The sequence below is a fragment of the Aulostomus chinensis genome, chromosome 19, assembly GCF_037954235.1.
Source record: "Aulostomus chinensis isolate RoL2024-O1b breed Wild chromosome 19, RoL_Achi_v1.0, whole genome shotgun sequence".
In the NCBI taxonomy this organism is placed as follows: Eukaryota; Metazoa; Chordata; class Actinopteri; order Syngnathiformes; family Aulostomidae; genus Aulostomus; species Aulostomus chinensis.
This window is the reverse complement of record NC_141338.1, coordinates 2384803-2398848: the sequence shown is the minus strand read 5'-3', so window position 1 is coordinate 2398848 and position 14046 is coordinate 2384803.

Genomic DNA, 14046 nt, shown 5'->3' with positions numbered 1-14046 from the left:
TAAAACGTGACATTAATGACATAACTTTGCACTTGATATTGTTATGTCAAGAGACGACAGGAAGGAGACTCACTTCTCCATGCAACCGCACAAACTTGTAGGTGGATTTCAACCCATCTGGGAGGAGAAATGTGTCGAACGCATCATGTCTGTGTAACCTGATCGTTTTAATCGGTTCAACGGTAACCCTCAGAACGGGCCGCCAAGCTACACAAAGCCGGGGCAGCACAGACACCGCGGTTGTTGTTGTTTTTTTTTTTTTGAGAACAGAGGAAGTGAATCCGCTCCACGTGACCGACTGTTCAAACGTGCCTGTATGTTGCACCGCATTTAAAATTAACACAGATTTGCACTTGATATGTGACGTCAGAGACTCGAGGAAGTCAATCCATACGACTGAGATCCATAACGGTCCACACTTTTATCTTACACACACACACACATATATATATATATATATATACATATATATATATATATACATATATATATACATATATATATATATATATATATACATATATATATACATATATATATATATATATATATATATATATATATATATATATATATACATATATATATATATATATATATATATATATATATATATATATACATATATATATACATATATATATATATATATATATATATATATATATATATACATATATATATATATATATATATATATATATATATACATACATATATATATACATATATATATATACATACACATATATATACATATATATATACATACACATATATATACATATATATATACATACACATATATACATACATATATATACATACACATATATATACATATATATATACATACATACATATATATACATACATATATATACATACATATATATACATATACATATATATACATACATATATATACATATACATATATACATATACATATATACATATACATATACACATATACATATACACATATACATATATACATATACATATATATATATATATATACATATATATATATATATATATATTCCACCATGTTTACAGGAGGAAACGTGTCATACGTGTATTTCTAGTTGAAAATATAAGGTAAATCGGTCAATCGACTTGATACACTTGATAGCTTTTTTTTCCAGAGACGAGGGGGTGGATGACATGAGAGCGAATCACCAACTGCACAAGCCCTTATTTTAAATTTATGAGAGAAAACAACGGCGCCCACTCAATTTATCGTTCAAAATTAATTAAATGAATGGGAAAATGACCCAAAATGTAACGTAAAGAAATTAAAGACCTGACTTTATGCTTGATTTTTAATTAATTAGTAAAATAATTCTGTTATTTTTATGAGAGGAATAAAGGAAGTAAATTCAAGACACACAAATGGGTCTAAATACTCACTTTACCCATAATGCACACGTAAGAGGGTAGGAGACTCTGCTGCATGGAACTTGAAGCTAAAATTATCGTGTCATGTATTATTCTAATTATTATAACAACACAATTACCAGAAATTGTGTTGCCCAGTGACACAAACACACACACACACACACACATACAAAAGGCACAGCAGTGCAGTATTTTTTTTATACCAGAGCAGTGGTGGAGAGTCAGTCAGGTCCTTGAAAGTAACGATCCATAAATTTGACATCTTCTCCTCCACATTTAGAAGTGAAAATGTGACACCTACTAAGGATTTGTATTAAAAATGGAGCAGCTTTTAATGGGTGACATGTCAAGGTTTTTACCCTTTGTTTTATCATAATTTTAGATATCATAAACTTTAGAAAACGCCGCAGTCAAAGCCAGAACCACAAATTCCAGCCTCCCAAGTGAGTTATCATAATGGTTTGTTATTAGTTTTCAACACATCTCTGAAACGTCCCATGAAAACTCCTCACGAAGGGGGGTTCAGCACAGAGCTGCTGTCTGAGGCTCACACCTGTCAGTGGCTTTAATGGCGGGGCTGATTGGTGCGTGCAACGCGGTGGATGAAAACATTAAAACCTCCATCAATAACACAGCCACCTCGCCGGGGTCGCTGTGTTTGGGGAGAACTTTTGATCCTTCAATTAAGAGCAGCTGGTGAACTGTTGAGGTATCCTGAGGTGAACCAGGCATTGTTAAATGACTGAAACTGGATCGTTTTATTCAGCTTTCTTGCAGAGCGGCAACAGTTAATTGCTAATTGTTTTAATAATCAATTAACCAATCCTTTTTTTTTTCTTTTTTTTTTTGTCCAGACTAAAATGTTGAATATTGACTGGTCCCAGACTAAAATAAAAGCTTTACAGCTACTTATTTGAATATGGGGTGAAACACTCACGACACTCTTCCATGTAACGCAGTAATTTTACATTGAGTCCACGCTCCCCTCGGCTGGTGGAGCGTCTCAGTCCTGCCTCACTCATCTAACCGTCTCTGGATACACAGTATTTTTCTGGCAGGTTTGGAGGCTCTCCTCATCCGATACGTGTCCTGATGTGAGCGCGGACTCTATTTCCTCTCCCAGCCCGGCAGGCCGGCCTCGGTGAAGTCGTCCGCAGCCTCCCAGGACCTGGAAGGTTAATATTTGAAGGAAGGATGGCCCATAAATATGAGCAAAGGGACTTTTAATTAAATAAGCACTTCTTAAATATTCTCCTGGGCCTGCTGCTTTTGTTTAAAGATGATTGATTGACTACCATTTCTCCAGGCAGGACCATTAGTTGCGCCACTCCCCCTCATACTCCATCCCTCCCCACCTCCTCTATTTTTCCAGCGCTGCCAACATCTCTCCTCCCGTTTCTCTCTCAATTACCCTCCTTCTCTTACCTTCCTCCCTCCCAGTTTGTCCATGCATCTGTTGTCAGCTCCCCGTCCTTTCTCTTTTCATCAGTCCACGTCCCTGAGACCCTCTCAGGAGGCCCATATTTCTCCAAACTCATGACAAGGTAATGAGGCCATGCTAAATCCTACCACACCCTGGAGCTACATCAGGAGGTGGAGGGGCAGGTCAGCCTGCTGCCTGGCCCGGCCCGGCCGCCTCCACGTCTGCTCTGACACTTTGCGAGGCATCTGTCATGCTCTTACCCTAAATACTTTTTTCATCTGCAAAACAAAACAACCAAATTTTTAAAAAAAAAATTTTTTACAATCCTGCTCCTCTTTCTTCTCCTCATCGCTCTCGCTCTCTCTCTCTCTCTCGCTCCCTTCCCTCCCTCCGTCCTTCCTCTAGCGGCAGTCGGCCATGCTCGGCTGATTCCTAGCTGGAAGATGGGGATCGGCAGGGGAGCTCAGTCTGGCTGTGGGCAGCTGAGCCGCGGACACACAAGCACAAAGAACCCGCTGGAGGAGCCATGAAGGAGGAACCGTGGGTGTTAATGTGTCTGTGGACATTTGCACCTTGTCATGCTGCAGTTTGTGTGTGTGTGTGTGTGTGTGTGTGTGTGTGTGTGTGTGTGTGTGTGTGTGAGAGAGAGACACAATATGCACGTGGGTGGAAATATAGTATATCACAGCACAGTATAATTATTTACTGTGTCGTGCGTAATTTTTCATCCGTCACCTTGAGGTAAAAGAACAACTTTCTTCAGTTTTCTCTGCTTTTTCATTTTTGTTGTTACATTTGATGACATCAAATGAAAGCATTTTAATTGCAGATGTCAAACCAGATCAGTAGCTGTGTGTAGAGGATGAGGTGTGTTTGTAGTCCAACAGGAAGTGGTCATCTCCTGGTTCCTCCCTCAGCAGCCAATAGGATCGCTCCATGTGATTGAGGGTGATTGGACCAGTAAATCAGCTCTGGTGAACAGAAGTTGATGATCTTCCAGGTTTAGTTCATCAGGATCATCTTCACTAATGAACCCTCTGATGATGCTGGAAGCCTGGATGCTACGGTAGCAGTGCTAAGCTAACATTAGCCTATGAAGGAGCTACACCAGGGTCACATGACTTCACGGTTACCACCACTAAGCTTCAGGCCTCTTTTGTTCCCCCTGATGACCTTTAATGACCTCCACGACCTCTGTAGGCTCCTCTAGACTCTTGTTAGCAACCCAGGTTATTAAGATGCATAAAAAGACAGATTTTGCGCCGACCAACAAAACGCTGAAATATTTTAATTTTGTGTGAACCACAGATGTTCGTACAGATATTTTCTGACTTTAAGACGAGTGAGCCAGATGTTCAACAATGCTAACTCAATGCCAGGTTTTCAGACTCATTCCTGTGCTGCTCTATTTAGACTAACAATAGTGTTTTTCTATCTATCGACCCCATTAAAGCCCTGAACACCAAAATCCACACAGAAAAACTTCAGTTCCTCCACATATCACCTCAAACCTCAGGGTTTTCTGTAGAACCTTGATAGAATTATCCATTAAAACTTATTTCTCTACCTCTGTAGCAGATAAGAACATGAAATAAAAACAAAAAACTTACACCTCTGGCCTTTGTATAGAATGACTTGCTCTCTTTCCGCTGTTCAATAAATATATATTTAAAAATCAATAAAAGATGTGGGCCCTACAGCCTCAGGTCTCCAGGAGAGAACAGCCCACACCAGGTTGAACCGAATAAAGAAAGCGCAGAAGAGGAAATGATTTGCATTACAAATAACGAATCCTGTTTTCAATATAATGAATACAAGTGACTCACTGCGATGAAAAATATGATAATATAATAATTTCAATTTGAAAACATGTCAGACAGGAAAAGAGAACCTGTAGCAGCTCAGGAAGCTGCGGCATTCATTAGCGCTTATTGATCATGTGAACCAAACGATATGTTTACCAAACATTTTAATGATTCAAGTGAAGCGCAAACAGAGACGCTGACATGGATCGGGCCGTGTGTGGGATGGAGTGACACTCCAGCGAGAGGAGGAGAGCGGCGAGAGGAGGCAGGAGAGGTGATGGTGCGATAATGGAGGCGGTGGTGAGAAAACACTCGGAGGGTGCACGGGAGGATATAGAGACGATGGGAGCACTCCAAGTGTTGGACAGAGATGCAGGTAAAGTAGGCTGCAGGTGAATGGAAGAGGGGGGATTGTGTGTGCATTGGTGTGTGTGTGAGGGAGGGAGAGGGGAGGGGGGAGGCAGGCATATTAAAAATGCAGCAGTGGGGAGCAGGCCGGGGATTCACAGTAATTAGATGACAAAACGGCGGCGGGCTGGAGATGAGAGAGAGGGGTCACACACAATGCCACTGCCGCCGGGTAATTTGTAAGTGTCAATCACTAGCCTGCCAGGGGAAAAGCAAGAGGGAGAGAGGGAGTGGGAGGGTGAGGAAGGAGGGGTGTAGAGGGAGGGGTGTAGAGGGAGGGGTGGTGGCGGCAGAGATAGAGGAAGTGTGGCAGAATATGAGGGTGCAAGAGACGAGGGGGAGAAGATTTTAACAAAATGGAAAGTCTGAGGGAGGAGAAAGTGAAAATTTAGAGACAGAAACCAGCGTGAGAGTCGAGGAGAGTCAGTTCACCCATGTTCAATTATCAGTGTCAGTATGAAATTAACAATTTTGCAACTTGAGCTTGACAGACACAAACACACACACACACACGTAAGCGAGTCAAACCTTCACGGTGATGTGCAGAATGATGCACTTCTGTAGTTGGTTTGCTTTGGTCTGGATCCGCTGATGAGTTTCAACCTGTTGTTTCCACGTGTGGACATTTGATTGTGCGGCGTTTTCTGCTGAACAGCTTCCCAGCACAGTGACAGAAGCGTCTGCTGATTAGCTCCGATAATTTTGTAAGATTTTGGCTCTTCCTCCTTTGGAATATCTGATCAGGATTCCTCAGAGATAGCAATTTAGCCTGCTTGTAGCATGTTAGCATGTTTTTGCGACCGCGCCGTCCACAGTTCATCCGTGGCAGGAATACACATCCGAGCAGATTTGGTAACCAAACCAATAAATCATAAATCGGCCCTGGCGAGCCTTGTGAGGGCGAGCAGCTCTAGAGGACAAGAGGTTAGACGATGACTCGCATCGAAGGGCCAAGGCTCAGTTCAAACCATAACGCTGCCGCTATATTTCATCCCACTGAGACCCCCAAACGCCCAACCTTAATTAATAAACTGTCAAGACTCAGATTAATGGAAAACTTTTAAATTGAGGCACAATAACAACTCTGAAGCAGAAGGAGCTGAATGAAAACGGCACAAACCTTAACAGGATCAGCCGTGTATGTAAATATTCATGGTGTTATTGGGTAATTGTGCAGCTTTGACTGTGCGGTTTGACAGACAGGTGAATGTGGCTGAGAGCGAGCCCTTTCAGTCTTTTCAGACTGGCTACAATGGGGGTAGTTGTTGGCATATTTCCAGCGTGAGGAGCCAACACAATGGTGAGCAGGACAGCCGTCTGATAGGGTGCATGCACCACACACTCCACCACAGAACGCTAAGACACACGCATGAAGGAGCCGGGGTAAAAGTGTGCGGCAAAAAATGTAGATAATCTGTCTTTACACACGCAAAATACCAACGCCAGTATTGTGTCAGTAAGTCAGGGCGCTGACACGACATAACAGCAGTGACATATGACAGATTCCTCCAGGGACAACTGGCCTTCAGCGCCGCCACTTCCTTCCTCTGCACCGGCACATACGCACACCTACACCGGCACATACGCACACCTGAACCGGCACACGCGCACACCTGCACCGGAACACACGCACAACTGCACTGGAACACACGAACACCTGCCCCGAACATGCACACACCTGCACCGGCAAATACACACACCTGCACCCGCACATACATACACCTACACCCGAACATACACACACCTGCACTAGCACATACGCACACCTGCACCGGCACATACGCACACCTGCACCGGCACATACGCACACCTGCACCGGCACATACGCACACCTGCACTGGAACACACGCACACCTGCACTGGTAAATACACACACTTGCACTGGTAAATACACACACTTGCACTGGTAAATACGCACACCTGCACCGGCACATACGCACACCTGCACTGGTAAATACGCACACCTGCACTGGTAAATACACACACTTGCACTGGCACATACACACACCTGCACCGGCACATACACACCTGCACCGGCATATACACACCTGCACCCGAACATGCACACACCTGCACCCGAACATGCACACACCTGCACCGGCAAATACACACACCTGCACCCGCACATACATACACCTCCACCCGAACATACACACACCTGCACTAGCACATACACACACCTGCACCGACACATACGCATGCCAGAACCTGAGCATGCACACACCAGTACCGGCACATACACACACCTGCACTAGCACATACACACACCTGCACCTGAACATACACACCTGCACCGACACATACGCATGCCAGAACCTGAGCATGCACACACCAGTACCGGCACATACACACACCTGCACTAGCACATACACACACCTGCACCTGAACATACACACACCTGCACCGACACATACGCATGCCAGAACCTGAGCATGCACACACCAGTACCGGCACATACACACACCTCCACCAGCACATACACACACCTGCACCCGAACATACACACACCTGCACCCGAACATACACACACCTGCACTAGCACATACACACACCTGCACTAGCACATACACACACCTGCACCTGAACATACACACACCTGCACCTGAACATACACACACCTGCACCGGCACATGCACACACCTGCACTAGCACATACACACACCTGCACCTGAACATGCACACACCTGCACCGACACATACGCATGCCAGAACCTGAGCATGCACACACCAGCACCGGCACATACACACACCTGCACCCGAACATACACACACCTGCACCGCCACATACGCACACCAGAACCTGAGCATGCACACACACACACACACACACACACACACACACACACACACACACACACCTGCTCCTGCACATGAATGCATCTGCAGCAGCATGGACTGTACACACAGCTGCATGAAAACATACTCACACCTGGATTAGAGCCTGCACAAGCACACCCCTGCCTCAGCGCGCGCGCACACATACACACGCGCGCACACACACACACACACACACACACACACACCCTATAGAGCACCACTGCTTCAAATGGGCATCTGTGACTTGTTGAGAGTCAACTTGAAGCAGCGGAACTTGAAGTTTGAAAACTTGTTGTTCAGAGGACCTCATGAGGCGGAGGATGAGATTCCCTGAGTATGCGAGTTAAAACACCACTACAAGCGCATGTACATGACAGGATAAAGTTTTTCAAAAAAAACAAAGCAAAACAGAGCGAACGTACCACACATCCACAACTCTAAATCAACAATTAAAACGCAGCAAACGAGAAATATCTACCGATGAAGACTTTCTGAAACCGCTGTAATTGCTCTGCTATTGATTAGAATCCCACAAGCAAAAAAATGTGTTACGCGCAAATGAACATGAAAACCCTGAAAATGATTCAAATGCAGCAGGTTTAAAAGTATCTGAACTGTAAACTGAAGGTGTGTAAATTAAATACACGCAATTACAGGCAATTAAAATATTCGCCGCTAAAATACAGAGCTCAGAAAACTCAGGAAATGCAGCTCAGGCAAAGAGACTAGTAACCTCAGCGTCTGGCTTAATTAAAAGGAATTTAGAGCAGAGTAACACATACATGCACACAGAACACCTCTGGAAGCGTCTTAATTAGGAAATGATTAAAATCTTCTTTTCTGCCTTGTTTATTCTTCAGATGACAATTAGCAGCTCATAAACTACGGTGCCGATTGTTCTCCTGCTTCCTCTTACGGCTCTCGCACTTTTCAACAAATGAACTTCCTCGCACACGTTAAACACCTCTAAACATCTCCGGGTAGTTTTCTCACTGATGATGAGCCAACACACAACACAAATCCACAAAAAACAATTTTCTTTCCCCAACAGAGGTTTTTTTTTTTTTTTTTAATTTAAGTGTCTATAAGTAAAGACTTGAAGCTGTGCCAGTCTCTTAGTGTACCAGGGAAACAGACCACACACCAGCATGAAGGGAAGTACTCACAGATATCCCAAGTACATGCAGGTGTCTGCATACGCAGGCGTCTGCACTCCAGCAGCCCAGCCTGGGAGGCTCAACGTTTGCTGGTCAAACATTCACTCAGGCTGGGAGCGCATGGGGAGGTTTTTCAATGTCTTTTAATGGATTTTGTCTGAGAGTGGACAGAAAGGCACATTTGTGAGTCCCCAGAAGTAAAAGAAAAAAAAAAGAAAAACCTTGCACGTTTCAAAATCTCATTTTTTTTCATTTGAGGATCACAAAATGCATATTTAATGCCACCATGTGTATTTCCTCCACATACACGACTACTCATATTAATAATGAAGTGCTGACATATTTGATGTGATCAATTAATATTATTGATGACCATGACAAGTATTTTTTGATTGGTAATTCAGTCCAGATCCCAAAGTTCTGGCCTTTAGCCTTAACAATTATTAATAACACTAAAAAAAAAGTTTTAAGTGGCAAGTTTTGTTAAATTTGATTCATATTTTAATTTACAATTAAATCCAGACAGCCTTAACAATTCATTACACGCACTGAATATCTGGCGTTTGTTGCTTTGGAAACGCTTACGTGGACGGAGTCTGACCTTTATTCAACAAAAACACTACAAAAACTTCATTGGGCACAACTTTGCTGCTGCATACGCCTGCAGGAAGAGAGAGAGAGAGAGAGAGCGAGAGAACGCTTTCACTTTGTCAAGCTTTTCTGTTTGTTTCTGGTTTAACAGCATGAGTGTACTGGGAAGTGCTGTGTGTGTGTGTGTGTGTGTGTGTGTGTGTTCACAGTAACGCTGATCAGTGACAGAGCCATTAATTACCCGTCTGCTTTAATTGGGACGCCAATTAAACCTGTGGAAGAGTGGCTTTAGTTGGTCTCCGCTTTGAATGGGCTGAGGAAAATTTTTTAAATATCAAAGTGGCCCATGGAATCATCAGAGGGGCGTCCCACGCGTTTCAGGGTTGGATTTATGATCAAAATGAACCCAGTTTCAGCTCTCCGGACCGTGACTCCACCCTATTTTATCTCTCAGCCCATCGAGTAGTCCTCTCTGTTGTGATTGGCCAGCTGTGTGGAAGGCTCCACCCCTCACCATATTTTCTCTCAGGGTAACATTTCCAAGCATGTGATGCGTGAAGGGGCATCAGATCTTAACGTCTTCTTGAATAACAAAGACGGGGAGTTTTGTAAAACATGGCGCCTCTGGAGGTTTGGGAGCAGCTCCTGTTAGCGCCCGAGACAGGAGCCCCTCAAGCTCGGCCTTAAGCCCCGCCCACTGACACACCTGCTGCACCCCCCTCTCACCCGTCATCCATTAATCTTCACATTTACCTCCTTCATGTGATGTCGAGCCCTTCGCTTGAATACCCGATAGAGTGTAAAGTTCAAGCTGCCATGTCTCACCACGGGCTGGGACGATGACGGCGTGGAGGTGGAGACGCACCTTCCAGCCGCACAATCAAACGCAAGCATTACAACCGACAGGAGAGCGGAGTCGCAGACAGCTGTGTGGAGTCTCTCAGCTTTTGTGTATGTTTGAATGCGTGTAACCTGACAGCCTGGCACACAATAGGGGTCCAAGTGAGTGTGAACTCTCCTTGTTCCCACAGCTGCCATTAACAGACGGAATGAACAGCCTCTCGCTAATAAAGTGAATAAATAAATAACGCTCAAGAGGCCATGTTTACCTCCTCAGTCTCTGTCGATTAGTGCTACTTAAAAACCAGAGAGCTTTTGGTTTCTGCTTCTCTATGTGTGTATTAAGTCCCAGCAGTGCGCTGTTAATATATTTACTTCTGTAATTATTGTCACTCTGACAGTCGGTGGGTTGCTTGTCAGATTGCGGATGAAGCGAAAACCAATAATGACACTTGATTAGCAAACTGCAGGATCACGGATCAAAAGAGCAGAGGAGAAGCTATGAGATGTCCTGATTAACGTGTCAGTCCACTCAAATCATTCCGAAGAATCAACTCTCCTGCCACTCACCGAATTTCACCCGTTCAGTTTCAAAATGATGCGGATTGAATCGTCAGCGTTCTGTCGGTCAAGCGGTTTTTGCGGCGGTCGGAAGTCCGTTTGTTCGCGCGGCTCTGGCGTCTGCAGCATCCATCAGAGTTGCTTTGAAGCTTCAACCACTGACTTGACTTTGAACTCTGGAGGGTAACGTTCACGTCAGCGTCAGCCTCTGACCTGCACATCTGACGCTTTTACTTGTGAGCACCAACCAAAACAAAGAGTGAACTTGACTCATGCAGCGCTTTTCAAAATGCATCGCAAAAGAGAATAAAGATTTTCAGGGTAAAAACGACGTAGAATTAATTAAAACGCTGTTGCGATGGAGGAGAGTAGTAAGAAGAACCTGCTGAAGTGGGTTTGTGCTGAACAGGAAATCAAAGGAAGGCTGGGGTCTGACCCGTCTGATCCCCTCAGGGAAACCCTTCCAGGGGACGGGGGTGAGGACAGAGACGGCCCGGTGCCACCCCTCGGTCCTCAACCTGGGCCGTGGGATGGCAAGTAGAACCTTCGCTGAGAACCTCAGGATGGGACCAGGAACGTAAGGGGTTAAAATGTGACTCCAGAGAGGGACTTAAAGGTGATGAATTAGATCATAAAACCAATTCCAAGCCTCACCAGTAGGTGGTGAAACGGGCAGCCGAGGCGCGCTCTTCTTCTTGAGGCGTTCGGCCGCGTTATTCTCACCGAGTGGCCGTGATGTCAACTCTGACCATTCAGATTAGGAGTTGCAGTTTTCCAATTAAGTACCGCGAGTAACAATGTTGTGTTTAGAGGTTGTTTTTTTTTAAAGCTGTGGTTGTGTTGCGTGCTCTGTGTGTGTGAGAGAGTGTGTGTGTGTGTGTGTGTGTGTGTGTGTGTGTGTGTGTGTGTGTGTGTGCGCGCGCTCGCGCATTTTAATACTGGCTTTCAAACAATCTTTAACAGTTTAAAAAAAGAGTTCAATACCAACATTTTCCAGAATCTGTTATTTTCTTCATGCTGCTTTTCTCCTGACCGTCGGTCTCTTGTCACATCATCGACTGACTGGTGGTCGTCCTTCATCATTAATACTTTTGATTTATTGTTTCTTTTTATTCTTTGGGGCTTTTGACTGTTGTGAAAACTTTTTTGTTTTGTTTTCTGACATCCTATAGAATTACCCCCCCCCCCCAACCAAAAAAAAAAAGCTTTCCTGGGACCAAGAATGCAATCCGGCACAAACTTACAGAAGAAGGAGAGAGCGGGGACCGGTTCCGGGTTGCTGAGGTTGGTCCAGCTGTTGGTGCGTGGAGGGATTTCCTCTCCGCTCTTCTTTTTAAATCAGAGCCACGCTTAAAGCTCAAAAACACTGAAGCTTCAGCATCAAAAATCGTCAACCTCAAACTGAAAACACCTCATCCCGTCTGTGCGCCTGCTTGATGCGGGCCTCCCTGCGGCTGTGACCACCAGCGTCTCCACAGTTCATCCCAGTGGAGGTCTGTGACCCCGAACCCCACTTATAAGAAGCTTGGCGAACGGAGGGAAGCCTGAGTGAGTGATGACGTAGCTTTGGGAACCTGAACGCACCATCAGCTTTTTTCTTTCTTTCTTTTTTTTGGTTATTTTTTCCAGATGAAACCAGGAAACTCGCGAATATCTCAATACGATCCGAGGGAAAAGTTGTGGGTTGAGTTTTTTCGAAGTCTCACGTCAAGGTTTTGACCAACAGAAAATCCATTAACCTCCGATACGTCGAGGACAGGTTTCAAAACAGCCGTAAATGAAAACATTTGCATGGCTTGGTGAGAGCGTGTCTGAAGATCTGACTTTTTGAATGAAGGTGCACTGACCCTTCCAGGATGTTAGCTCCATTACTGCTTTGGGGGGGGAGAAAAAATAACAAACAAGAAATAAAGTGACATTTATGGCGTTGAAGATGCTGACGCAGCTACGCGAGGAAGAATGATGGAGGAGGAGGATCAGCGGGAAAATGTTTAGCTGGCGGTTGAGAGACGACGGTGTGAAGCGGAGGGTATAGAGAGTGAACGGCGATAGAGACAGAGGATGGAGGGCGGCGGCGGCGGTGGGCGGGGCGGAGGGGGCAACAAGATGGAGAGCGACTGCCTGCACATACTGTCAAGGCAGTTAATATAAGGTGTGGAGATAAGGCCCACAGACAAACATTGACCAAATCAGGCATTTCAGCAGCACAGCCGCAACTGTCAGTCAGCCTGAGAGACAGACCAACAATCAGCACTCTACCTCTGATAAGGGCTCTGCTGGGCTCGTGCAGGAAATAGCCAATCTACAGCCAGCCTGGCGAGGAGCGTGATGTGTGGAGGAGGGCGGTGTGATGATGGAGAGTGGAGGGGTTAGAGTGAATGTAGAGACAAGTGAGCGAAAGTGGTCCATAAAATTAGGGAGAAATGTGGACGAGGGAAGACGGAGAGGGAAGAGAAAGAAAACGGCGTGATATTCTTGTGTGCCACACCCAAGAGCTGGCGCTGAGAGTCTGGAGGGAATAAAAGTGAAGGGGTTCAAAAAGAGAGAGAGAGAGAGAGAAAGAAAGGTGTGATATCACCTCTTAAAATAGTGTCCTTCCCCCATTTTTTTGTCACCTGGGAACGGCACGGAGCGAGTGTGAGAACTTGGTTCAGACCTTACATTAATGATTTGCCAACAGCTTTGACTAGCTCATTCTTCAACGTGCCGTTTCCCCTGCCTCGCACACAATAGCATCATTTCATCGTCTCTATTGATTAATGGTGCATATAGTGTGTGAGTGCACGCGCAGGAATTCACACGCTGCACGCCTGAGTGAAGGATAACACTCTCTATTTAATGGAAGAGTCTGCACTGGCAATGAAATTCCCTCATAACAAAATAAACACATCCAAAAAATTCTGGAGTGGATGCCTATGGAAATCCAAGGTTGGATCCACACTGGCCCCTAGGGGTCACATCCGGATCTACAGTCTGGCAGCAAGTTTGCAGGAATAAATTCCCAGCAGTTTGTCAAACATTTAGAGCAAAACAATGGAGA